At 35.7% G+C, this 13,272-nt stretch overlaps 1 long non-coding RNA gene across 9 annotated transcripts; it reads left to right on the forward strand.

Moving 5' to 3' along the window:
* The first annotated feature begins 6,086 nt into the window (after nucleotides 1–6,086).
* Nucleotides 6,087–10,432, forward strand: LOC137713745 (uncharacterized). Of its 9 annotated transcripts, XR_015956175.1 has the most exons (5): nucleotides 7,442–7,878; nucleotides 8,049–8,130; nucleotides 8,810–8,927; nucleotides 9,842–9,902; nucleotides 10,401–10,432. It is a non-coding gene; the product is annotated as an uncharacterized LOC137713745 (long non-coding RNA). The 9 variants fall into 9 exon arrangements; XR_015956172.1 differs by lacking the exons at nucleotides 7,442–7,878; nucleotides 8,049–8,130; nucleotides 10,401–10,432 and adding exons at nucleotides 6,087–6,471; nucleotides 7,389–7,435 and having other exon boundaries at nucleotides 9,842–10,246; XR_015956171.1 differs by lacking the exons at nucleotides 7,442–7,878; nucleotides 8,049–8,130; nucleotides 9,842–9,902; nucleotides 10,401–10,432 and adding exons at nucleotides 6,087–6,471; nucleotides 7,389–7,435; nucleotides 9,301–9,741.
* Nucleotides 10,433–13,272: the final 2,840 nt, after the last annotated feature.

Raw genomic sequence — 13,272 nt, forward strand, 5'->3', positions numbered from 1 at the left:
TCTAGAGATAATTGATGCATTCAAGGGTATGCCTTCTTCGCCGGACAGGTTGATCTATGACTGAGCGTTCTTGGGCGGATATGTTTGCTGGTGAAATGGTTTGGTCGAGAAGAATATAGGTATTTCTCAGTGAAAGCACCAATTGTTGGAACCAAATTTGCACACCTCTGTGAGCGATGGTTGAGTATAAATCTATGTAGTCGGGAACAACCTGCAAAACAGTAAAAAACTGTAAGCAAACCCTTGGCCAGGGCGTATGTCGGCTAAAGGCTCAAACCCTTAGCCAGGGCGTATGTCGGCCAAAGGCTCTCTGACGGTCCAGTTAGTGAATGATTTTAGATTCAAATAATGGGCAAGATCAAATGTATAGATTGTGTTACTGTAGATGAACCCTAGATGGGTGTATTTATGCAGTGGAAGATAAACCTTTTTAGGATTGAATCCTTGTTATAAGTAGGGAAAATCTGAGAGGATATCTAGTAAGTAGATATTGCATCCTCTTAGGAGTGTGATTACTTGCGCCGCACGCCTATCCCTAGATTGTAGGGACTCCAAGACTTATAAGATTTGATTTAGTCCATCTCAGGGTCAAATCGCGTGTCTTGCGAAACAAGCATGGTCATCTAGCAGACTTTTGAGGTAGCAATATTGGATCAACCTTACTCTGGCCCTGGATAATTATGGGCCAATAGTTCACTAGGCCTACATGGAATTAGAATCTTGGAAGACTTTTGGGTTGCTTAGGAGCACCAAAAGTCTAAGCCCATGATTTTGACTTCACGTGGGAAGGCTTAAGAGAGAACAGCTTTAACTTTACCTTTTCCCTTGCAAACCAACTAGAATATTTAGGAAACAACCAAAACCCAAAGTTGTGGTAATCAAATCAGAACAAATCACATGTTTCACATGTTTACCAAGAGTCGTGCTCCCCACTTATTGTACAGAAAATAATCTTTCCTTTCCAAGCTCACACAGGAAAAAGAGGGGAGAAAACAGGGAAGAGCGTTGCCAAAGTTAGTGGCGTGCTGTGAGAATTGAGTAGGAAATGTGTTGTGGAAGAGGAGAAGAAAGAGATTCCTCAGCTTGAGCCTGGAAGGATCCCTGCTTCTAAATATGCTGTAAGGGAGATACAACCATACGGGAGAAGAAGAATGACAAGGGCAAGAATGCACCATGCAGAGCAAGCTTTCTCTAAGTGCAGGAAACCCAAGTTCTTTAGGGATAAGCTTTCCCTTCATCCTAAGCCTTCTAATAATCCTCATTAACTCTTGCAAAACCGCCAAAACCATAAAAAACCCTAGATTAGCTACTTCGATATTGTACAACCAAGAACACACACACACACACACACACACACACACACACTGTGTCTGTGTGTGTGTGTGTGTCATGCCAAACTAGTAGGCTTTTAGCTTCTACACCATGCATCATTAGTGCAAGTCATAATTTATTATGATTACTTCGTCATCCCAGTGTTTGTTAGTTTAAAAAATACTCTTCAAAGCTGCCAAGATCAGCGCAGGGCGCACTCATAAGCGCTTAGAGAAACACCTCGTCAGTGCTTAGGGAAACACTAGTTAGCGCCCAGGGAAACACTCCGTCAGTGTTCTAGGAAACACTCCATTACCGCCCAGGGAAACACTCAGACAGCACCAAGGGAAACACTTCATCAATGCCAAAGGAAACACTTCATCAACGCCAAGGGAAACATCTCATCAGCAATGGAAGCACTTCAGCGCCGGAAGCACTCAACATAACACCAAACCAAGCATCCAGGAGCTGCTGGAAGAAGAATAAAGCATTCCTTAAGACTTGCTTTTCCTTTGAACAGAGGGCATGAAGGTTTTGGCTCATCTCTTTACAACACAAGTCCATCACAACCTTTGACACAACCCCCTCCCCCAACCTTCTTTAACGTTCAAATTCACAACGAAGTTCGTCAAAACTGTTTATGTATTACAGACAGGACCTGAAAGTTCTAGGAGGGTATCAGTTTAACCTAGAAAGGGGTGAATAGGTTCCAACTCAAAAATCCACATCACATACATAACTATCCTATACATATGCACTTTAAAAGATAAATAAAATGGTCACACGTGATGTAAGATTTAACGAGGAAAATACATCATGCACTAGAATAATCCTCAGGCTCTCAAGCCAGGACAAAGAGCAATGAGTAGTACAGAAAGACTTACAAAACTCATCAACTAGTCACACATAATAGTAGGCAATTTTCTATCCACACTTTGCTACTCCATCTCACTACAACCTTCGAGTGGAAGTGGCTCGAAGCTAACGTGGCCATCAATCACCTTATTCTCAAACTTTGCAAGACACTAATGCGATCATGTGGATTGTATGAATTGAAATGATTTTTAAAAGTAAACTAATTACGAAAATCACAAAGCACATTTGCATAATTAATTTTTAATTTAAGTGAATAAAAAATTGTCTTTTAAAACCAGACGACTGAAAACTGTTTTTCTCACACTCGCATACTGAAGTAAAGATCAAACAGTATTGCTCACTCATGCATAAGCCGCAGCAGCCAAAACCCTAATCTAATGCATCTTTATAGATTGCACCAATACTCCTATCTCAATAAAAATATTACCCTCTTTTATCTTTAACAAACTTAACCAGCAACTCAAGTGATGCATGAAATGGGATATGAACAAAAAATCATTTGAAATTACAATTACTTTTTTTTTCTTCAAACAATCGATATTATTTACACTAAAGGGAAGGGGGTGGGTATAGTCTCACAATGGGCTAGCAATGATGTGGTTCAAATTCACCTTTGGCGAGAATCGTACCTAAGACTTCTTACTTACAAGTGAAGAGAAATTCTTCTGAACCGTAGTACTAAGTGGCACAATCACGTTTTAAATGCACAACAAATTTATAATGCATGAGGATGAATTTTAAAAATAAATCTAATATTACTTAAAATAAATAACTTGACATCCCTCAAATTGTCTATATGAGTCCATATGTACGACAAACTTACTTGAATGTATGTCTTTCAAACGCTTGACATTTTATGATCGAGATCATGAATTCAACGCATGTTAATGATTTTTTAAACAATTTATTAAAGTGTTGGGTTCCACTCATACGTTCTGAGTTCAAACTCTTTTATAAATTATTATAATAATTTTAAACGCACAATTCTTTTTAATAATAAATTAGAAGAACAATTTATTAAACGAGAAATATTAGAAGAATAATTTATTAAACGAGTAATTTTATTTTTAAATACATAACAAATTATCTATTCTAAAACTAGGGAGCAATTGACTGTTCATTGGGCTACAGTCAATTGTTTGCCTCTCGATTTCACGCTATTTACAACAAAACCATCAGATCTGGGCTGGGTTGGGAAGGTAATTCCCAAAAGTTAGGGGGTAATTTTGTCCGTAGGATTGAGCCAAATTTCACTTTATTTACAAAATTGCCACCGCCTTTTCTTTCCCTATTTCTCTCTCCCTGCTCTCTCGATAACCATCCATCAAATCCCCCGTTCTTCCCTTTTCTCACTCTGTAACCCTAGCACCGTTTCTCTCTCATTTCTCTCAAATTCGAGACTTCTCTCTCCATTCTCTCAACCTAGCCCTAGCGCTGCTCACCCCATTCCTCTTCATAATCTCAGTTAAATCCATCGTCATGGGACCTTCTTCCTCAGACCTTCATGTGTACGTTACCTTTTCATCTAAATTAGGATCAGGGTTCTGAAATTAATTTCCCCCCAATTTTCCCTCTCTCTTTGCAATGGAAGAACATCCATCGTCTTCCTCATCTTCTTCTTCTGCTGCTGCTTCGACCAGTAGGAATACTTCAGGCGGTGCTGCTGTTGCTGCCACTGCCGCTATGACGTTTGAGAGCTTCGCAGGTTCGGGAGGAGGACGATGACAATCAGTGCTACCAACACACCCATTTCTGGCATCCGGAGCTGGAGCAAAACCACGAAATCGGCACTTCGTACGGTGGTAATATGCCGATGAGGTGTCAACATGATTACAGATGACACGTGGCGTGGTCCTGCATCATCGTCCTCCTCACCTTCTGGTTCTTCGGTTTGTATCCAATTGTCAGATTATATTTTGGAATTTTGATGGCAATTCATTATTTGATTATCCATAATTTGATGGTAGTTGGATGTTCTGCAACATAACCCATTTTTTTGCTCTCTATAAAAGTTGTTTTCGTTCTAATTTTACCATTTTCTATTTTTTACTTATAGGCCTGCTGCTTTTGCGGTGAGGAATTCGAAGGATATGTGCTTCTGAGCAATTCCTAGGCACTAATCACTGACCATATCCTTTTCCACTTACTGGGATTTTCTTAGTTTGAACTATTTTCTTCAGTTTAATTCAAAACTTAATAGTTATTTAAAGTGTTTTATCCAGTTTTTACAATTACTCTCATAAATTGTACTTGATTTGTGGTTCGGTGGGATTGAGGTGATGGGGACGATTCGTGAGGTTGCAGCCATAAGATATAGGGCCTACGCGCGGGGTTTAGGGGTTTCACGGGGGGAGAGTTCCAGAGGGAGGGGGTGCACACGTGAATTGGAGAGGGAGAGGGAGAGGGAGAAAGAGGGGGAGTAGGGTTGCTGATTTGCTATATTCAAGTTCTTTATTTATTTATTTATTATTTTTTTTTTGTTTTTTGTGACAGGTTGAGAATGTGAAAGCTTTGCTGGAGGTGGAGGTGAGAAGTTTAATTTAATTCATGATTTATTGTTGTTGTTGTTTTTTTTTTTTAACTTTATTTTTGTGGGATTGTGCTGTTCTGGGGAAACAATATTAAATTGAAGTAAAGTTTAGATATTTCTGTAATTGGGATTTAGAGTAAGAGATGAAGAACTGAAAGTGATTGCAAAATTAAAAGCTTAGAACTTTTTTGATTTGGAAGCTAATTTTAAATTCAGTTAGCTGATTAATTAATAAAGAAGCGTATAATGAATGTGTGATATGTTTTTCACTGCATATGAGCAGACATGAATACTGCTTCAGCGGCAGCAGCTGCTATATAATGGTAGGGAGCTGAAGAATTCTGAGATGCTGGGTGCTCTTAGTGTCTGAGATGCTGAGTCTGCATTCTACGTAACTTTTCTTGCAGTTACATGCTGATGAAATAGAATTGAATTTTTTCATTCCCTTCTTTTTTTTAATGCAGTTACATTTATATGATGATTTGCAGCATATATTCATCTTTTGGTTTCTAATTCTTCATGCAGTCTAAGCCATGAAGGATTTGATAAACCCACAATTGATAACAATGTGCGGCCGCACCAACGGTTTTGGACAAGGGGTGCCCGAGATAGGATTTAGGAGATTTGGTTTAGGGTTTGCAGAGAGAGAGAGATAGTGGGTGATGGTGAACAGACGCAAGTATGGTCCCTTAGTCCGGGATTCACTCTTCATCGTCCATACTCTGTTGCATACTCAGATAATTGTCTTTTTCAATTATATTTTGTACTAAAATCTCTGTTTTTTTATTGTTTCTTGCATTTATATCTGCATGAATGTGCTGATTGAAAGCCCAAAAAAAAAATTCCAAATCTTTTTGTACTGTTTTGTTAGGATAGGCAGCATGGTTTTTGGTTTTTTTTTTTTTTTTTTTTTTAAATTGATTGGGGGATTTTCTGGCCGTCTATTTATTTGTTTGCCCTTTGGTTTGTTTTTCATTCTGGGTTCCCCTCTTTCATTAGAGAGTACAAAAATTCCAAGGGTAAACATCCAATTCCTTGGTTCGCTTTTCTGTCCATAGCCAAGATTTGGTGAAATAAGTGTGGTTCTTGGATCTGCGGTCTGAAACAAGAAAATTGTCTATTCTCTGTGCCAACTAATGTATCTGTGATTTCTTTGCAGGACGCTACTGCAACACTCAAGTTTTACCTTGGGAGCCAGAGATTATTAAATTTTACCTTGGGTCCGAGATCCTTAAGTTGTGTGCTCTCCATTTTCCAAACGGACTTGAGTGTTGCAGTAGCGTCCTGCAAAGAAATCACAGATGCATTAGTTGTTTCATAATCTCTTGCTCCAAATCGTTCTCATCCTGCCAACTAATGTAACTTTTTGGCTTAGCTGGTCTCACCTCTAAATTTTCAACCTTTACATGATTTTCCGAATTGAAAAACCCTAGAAATTTCTGGGTTTTACTGTAATTATTTAAATCATTGTCAAAAATTGATTTTTTTTTTCTTTTCTTTTATGTTATGTAATTCACACTGGGGTCTCTGCATATGTATATGGGTTATCGTAGGAGGGTCTCAATTGGGGCTCTCAGCAACATAAAGCATCGAGTTTTTTCTTCAGAAATTCAAGACTCTTTTGTATATATTGGTGGAAATGCAGAGATGGGTGCTCTTTGTTGCTGCCCTTGCGTTGAGGAATTCTAAGAATATGCGCTTTCGAGCAATTCATAGGCATTGCTTATGTCTGAGATACTTCTTCCACCAGCTAAGTAGGTATAAAAGCCATGATCAACTCAATACTTTGTCGGTTCTCCCGTTCAGGAACTCTCCTAGGAAATTTACATAGTTTTCTACTATCAAATGCATTTGGTTATATAAATGTTTTAGATTTATTGTCTGAAAAAGAAAGGGCAGTGGACCATAAATTGACATGTCAATTGGAAACTGAGGAGCTTGATGCAACTAAACAAATCTGTCTGCTTTACTTCTAAAAATTTGTAATGTTAATGATGGCTACAAAGTAAACTGTTCGAAATCATCTATCAGTTTTAAGTTTCGGCCAACGTACTTCAATAGAAAGACATTTTCAAGGTTATTGTTAAATGAAAATGTTTTGTTTCTTAAGCATATTAGAAAAAAAAAAATCATGTTTCATTCTGAGTTCCTGTTTTTTCCCAGTATGTCTAGAAGTATGAATTTTCCTTTTGATTGATTATACTACTGTGTTCTCTCTCTGTAATTTCTTTTTTTTTCAATTTACAACACTTTTAAACATTGAAGAAAACCTAGGATTCTGTTTTTTTATTTTTTGTGTCAAAAAACCAAGGATTATAGTAAGGTTTTCAATTTACAAATGGTTTTTCTGTTCGGATTTTCTTTTTGTGAGTTTTGTGTATGAATTTGTAGCATGATCTTCCACTACATCATCCAAATTTTGCATTTGTAAATTGTCAAAGAAAAACAAAGTATGAGGAAATTATAGGAGATTGTGTCGGCTTTGGCCATGAAGGGTATCAACAGATTGTTCCCCCATATAGGTGATTGATCGTTTTTCAGTATGTGTTCTATTGGGATGAGAAAGTGAATGAAAAAAATGATTTTTTTATTTGTTGGTTGATTTGGGTATGGACTATGTATTAAATTATTATTTTATTTTATTTTTTTTGGAATTTTGTGTAATGTGTAGAACCAGCAATGCAAGAGCAGGATCTGATCAGTCATGCCCGAAAAGAGGTTTGTTTCTCAAATCACATTCATGAGTTTGATTATTAATGTAGTTTGGAAGGCTCTTCAATATGATTTTCTATTTTCTCCTTTCCAGCATTCTCTTTTTGGTTTTTGGAGTATGTATGTGATTTGTAGTTGATCATAGAATAAAAATTAATAAACACGAGGTGCAGCAATTAATTTGCATCCTTATGACAACACATGTATGAGAGTGCATTCGATTTCAATGTGTGCATGTGTGACAAGATGTGCCTGCTTGCTGCTGCTGGGTATGCTTGCTGCTGTTTCTCGCGCTATTAATTTTTTTTGCGTGTGTTGATTTGATTAACAATTCAAGCGTATCTTTATTTTGTTGGTGTGTGTTGCTTAGCAGCCAGTTTTATATATTGGTTTTTTTATTTGGATTTATAGCACTGAGGGTATAGGTGAACAGTGGATTTGTCTTCCAGGTGAGAAACTTGCTGCTAATGGACATTGACATCTTTTTTATGTTAATGGATTTTTGGATCGTGTCTTTACTTTCTGATAGAGAAGTTTGATTTTAGCTTATTTGTTTCTACGGATTAATGCATTCAAAATATTATTTTGTATGATTTTTTACATACGTTTGTGGATGAAGGGTTTAGGTGCTCTGAAAATGCCCACCCTTATTTTTTTTACACCAAGTGTATATGGCAACCCAGGCATTCCAACTTGCTCAGGTTCTTCAATCTTTTCAGTTTTTGGTAATTTTTGCCCCTGTTTGGTTGCTGGGAAGGAGAGGGAAAATAAGGGAAATCATCAAAGTTGATACATATCATTTGTTTTTAGTCACATTGATTTTTATTGTGAGAAATTATGTGATTATTTTTTTATAATTACCTGTGGAATTGAATAGTATTAGCTAAAGCTCTCCCACTGCTCAGTTGTATCTATATTAAGAAATTGCTGAGTAGATGGACTACAAAACTCAAATTCCCTTCTTTTGTATATTTGCAGTTGCTTTTCCGTGTAAATCTTCTCTTGCAAAGAAATTCAAAGGCCTCTAATTGTATTCATGGACTATAACTGTAATTATACAATGTACATTATTATTTAAATATAAAAAGGTATAATTTATATATAGTCAATTTAGACTCATTAAAATATACAATCTTTAAATACAAAAGTAAATTTGAAAGAAGTTGAAGTAATATATGAATGCTATGTGATTTATTATGTTCAAAATTGAAATTGGAATCATGCTGTTCTTTGATATGAATGAAGTGTGGTGTTCTCCTTCAAAAAATTGAAATTAGGTCTCTCCATCCTCTTAATTTCATTTTCTATTAGCAAAGAACTGGGATACCAATGTACTTATGTGTATTGTTTCAATTTCTATGTTTGCTAATCTTTTCCCAGGGAAATACTTCATTTAAGGAAAAGCCTGAAATAATGTTGTCAAGTGCTATACTGAAGCTATCAGATTGAACATGATGTGTGCAACTTAGATTGCAACCATGCAATTGCTTACTTGGAGGTAATAGTCATTCTATTGCATGCATATCTTTAGAATCTTTATTTTTTATAACTATTGGTGAAAGCACTGCAGACCAAATCATGTTATATATGCTTATTGTAAACAGTTATGTTTGTAAATTTGAAGCCCAAATTAACATAATTTTCTCCCCTGTTTGACCACGCATTTATGAATGTTGGATTAAAATGTGTTTATTTTTGGGAAGAAATGAGACGATTGGTTTGAGTTTTAGAAGCCTTTGTTTTTCTGCCTTTTATGGCAATGAAAAAAAAGGGGGAAAACATTGGTCTTAATTGTAATTTCCAATTCTTTACGTTGTTAGTAGTTAAAATTAGGGGAATGGCTATTAATATAATTTTTGGTGTATTTCAAGCTTCTAATTCACAAACTGAGTGAAGGTCACAATAAGTATTAGTCACTACGAGAGTGTTGGACTATCCTCATTCTGGAACCAGGTTTAAGAGGCCCCTGACAATGACATTGAAACGGGTATATAACCCTCTTCTTTTCGTCTTTTAGTCTTCCGCTTACTCGAGCATATGCTGTCATTTAAAATTAGTGGTCTGGTTAATGTACCTGCAGTATCAGTAGTTCCTCTCTTTTTAATGGAGTGATTCCCTTTCTTGGGCATGTAAAATCTTGGTGTCTGTAAATGCACACATCACATGACTTTTAACACAAGTCTTGCTTCTATCATTTGATGTTGCAGTGGGTAAGCTCTGAATTTAATGAATTGTTCAACTTTGAATTTAATGAATTGTGGTGTTTTATCTCTGAATTTCTAACCTATTAATATTGGAAGACCTAAAAGATTATTCCAATATATTGTTTCTGGATTTATTCAAATTAGTAGTGAAATGATGGTATTTATAAATTTTAATTTTTTTTCTTCTATAATTTACTTGTTGATGCAGATTTATTCTCTACGATTCTCTGGTTAGGGTAAGCATTTTGGTCAGCTTTGATTTTGTGAGGGTAAAGCTCTTAATCTTTCCTCTATCGTTTTGTAGTTCATCCTATTGTTTTAATTTAGAGCTATTTTAATGCTTTTATGTTTGTCGTTCCGTGCTGGGAAATTGGAAAGCTCTGGAAACAATATAGTTCTTGAGCTAATGTGAAGATTTTGGGTTGAACATTGTGCTGTGAAGATATTGGGTTTAATATTTGATTCCGTTTTTCATTTTGCACTTACAAAAACAGAGGATTGTGGTTAATTATTGTGATGTGGAGCTCTATTTGATGTCGACTTAATGAGTAGCGATGTAAATTAAACTACGTATTTTATGGATCAATTCACATATCTCTTGCTTTTTCTTTCATTTGGAGATAATTGTGTAAATCTGTGGTTTTGTGAGCGTTACTCATGTAAAACATGCGTTCTCTAAATTGTTACATTTAAGAATGCGATTATATCGCTGTAGCATTTTCAGTTAAATTTTCTATGAATATTATTCATAATTTGAAAACCCGCAGCAAAGCGCGGGCAGTCCTGCTAGTATTTACTAAACCATCATGCAACTAAAATTAAAATTTGATTGCATCATAGAATCTTTCCAGAGCCAACAATATCAATATGAACCGCACGACAGTATGACGCGTGGGATACAGGGTGACTAGTTGGATGAGTTACAAGAGGCACAATGCTACGAGACGAGAAATTATTTAGTGTGTTGTGAACACAATTTGTTATATTAAATACTACAATATAAGTTGTTAGATATTAAAAAAAAAAAAAAATTAATTGCTTATATTATGTCACTTTTCATGTCGCACCCTATTCGTAGCACAATGTAAAAGACCAGGTGTTGAAGTTTGCTTTCCATACTTGTAATCCATGTGTGTGAAGTGAGTGGGACCCAAGCTCCTGGAATGCAGTCGATGGAAAAGCCGAGACAGCGAGTTGACCCAGTGAGCGACACGGAATGCTGGTTGGATGATTCAAGAAGGTCCAGTTCCTTTCTTTTATGAAAAAAGTAGTTGGGCATAATGGAAAACTCCTTTTTCCTGTTATCTCCAAAGTCGACACTTCACTCAATCATTTCGGCTTAACACTCGAATCATTTTCTGTTCTCAAATTTGAGAATAAATGAGACTTGCTCCAACTCTTAGACTAAGTTTCAAAATTTAGCTTCTAAACTAATCTCATTTCACTCTAACCATTGGCTCAAAATTTGGTTTTGGGTTAAAATTCAAAACCGGTCCGCTTTGAGTTTTAACTCCACCGGTGTGACTGAAAGCGCCTAGCAGAGGCCCCGTCCCCCTCCCGTCCCCGTTCTCCTCCCTCTCCCCCTCCCCCTCCCCATCCCCCTGACTTTCCAAAATACACATGCTAGGTGCATGTCTACAAAACAAAAAGGACTTGTCGGCAAGAGATGTGAGCCCAACAACTCTTCGATTTAATCCAATGGCTTGGATAGTTGGATAATTCAATGGTCCTGATTCACCTTTTAATTTTTAATTTTTTTTTGGTTTTATATCTATAAATTCATGAATCAAACGGTGGAGATATAATATGAACAAACTCGGTGATGAAAAAAATCGTACGACTCAAATTTAAATCCAATGGCTAAAATAATTTAAAAAAAATATGTAACTCAAGATTCACCAAAAAACTCTATAAATACCTATGTATTTGTTCAAACATCCTCACAAAATTCACCTTTCTCCTACAATTCATCCAATGTTTCTATCTACCATCTTCCAAAACCATTTGTATCATGTGTTTTATATTCTTTCATAGCATTTAATGAGTTTCATAGGGTCGGCTTAGTGATTTTTCAATATTTATGAGAATCTAAATATTTTAGGTTAAAATATTCATAAAATTGAATTAGGATAGTCTACAAAAAAAATTTTAAATGTTACTTTAAAAAAATTAGCCTAAATTCGTTATTTTATAATCTCGGGCTAAAAATTTAATCCAAAAGAGTTGGAGTAGAAAAAATTATTTATAGGTTACAATTTTTAGGTTTTAACCCAACGATTGAAGAGAAAAATAAAATTTAGAGATGAGTGTTTATACAATTTTCTCTTTTAAATTCTTTTGAAAATTTGATCACATGCATCTCAAGAATATTATATTTATCTTTCAATTTTTATGACAACCACATATTCTTTTGCTTCATTTTTTATTTTTTTTTGTTTTGTTTTTGTTTGTTGGAGAACATGGGACGCTTTTTATTTGGTTATTTTTATTTCTCCATTTAACATTTTGTTATATCTGAATGAATAGGAATAGTGCTCGACAAGTGCTAGTAGCCTCTTAATACGGTGGTTAACAAACTTTTTTTTGGGATAATACTTGCATCCGCAAGTAGGGGATGAACATATTCTCCATTTGTCAATAACGTACTTTGGTCGCATAAAATCAATTATAAGAACTTTTCAATTGATTAATCTTCATTTAAACATTAATCCTACAGAAAATTATCGAATTAAAGAGAGAGCCAATGAGCTCAAATCAGCCATCTAAAGCAATGTCCTATAAGACATTGCCACTTGCTTGCATCTGAGCTTAATAACTAACTAGCTAATCTGCATTCATCTATAACAAACTATTGACACCTCAGCCAAATTAAAATACTCTTAATAAAATCTGTTTAGACCCTTAATCTCAACACTCCCTTCTAAGGTCTTAATTGATTGCACTTCAAGCTCACCTTTTTTTCTCAAGTAATTGAATATGTCTTTAACCAAGGCTTCAATGAAGATGTCAACCAACTATTCTTAACTTTTGCAAAACACAACTAATGATTCCTTCTTTAGTAGCTTCTCTAATGGAGTAAATTTTTTTTTTTTTTTTTAATGTGTTTAGATCTTTGATGGAACACTAGATTCTTTGACATTGCAATTGCAAATGTTTTGTCACACATCAAGGTTGTATGCTCAATCTGTTCTTCTCCAAAATCTTACAGCACAAACCTGGGCCAAATAGTGAGGTGTAGTTTCAGAGGCACTCGTATACTCAACTTCTATTGTGGTGAGTGCCACACTTTGTTGCTTCACAAAAGCCCAAGAAAATGCTCAACTTCAAAAAGTAAAAGCATATCTAGAGGTGGATTTCATGTCACTCTCATCTCCACTCCAATTATTATCACAAAATCCAACAAGAAGTGCATAATCTCCTTTCTTGTATTTGATTCCATGTCAATTATCGTGAATGTGTCTCAGGACTTTCCTTGCAGTGCCAGAGTGTTTAGTTGATGGACTATGCATGATTCTTGTGTAAACTTGCAGAGAAGATGGTCTTGTTGTAGTTAAGTATAAAAGATTGCCAACAATTTTCCTATAATGTTCCTCATTAGGTGCTTCACTACCATTATCTCTTCATAGCTTGTCTGTGGTT

The sequence above is a fragment of the Pyrus communis genome, chromosome 15, assembly GCF_041283825.1.
Source record: "Pyrus communis isolate YQ-2024b chromosome 15, ASM4128382v1, whole genome shotgun sequence".
In the NCBI taxonomy this organism is placed as follows: domain Eukaryota; kingdom Viridiplantae; phylum Streptophyta; class Magnoliopsida; order Rosales; family Rosaceae; genus Pyrus; species Pyrus communis.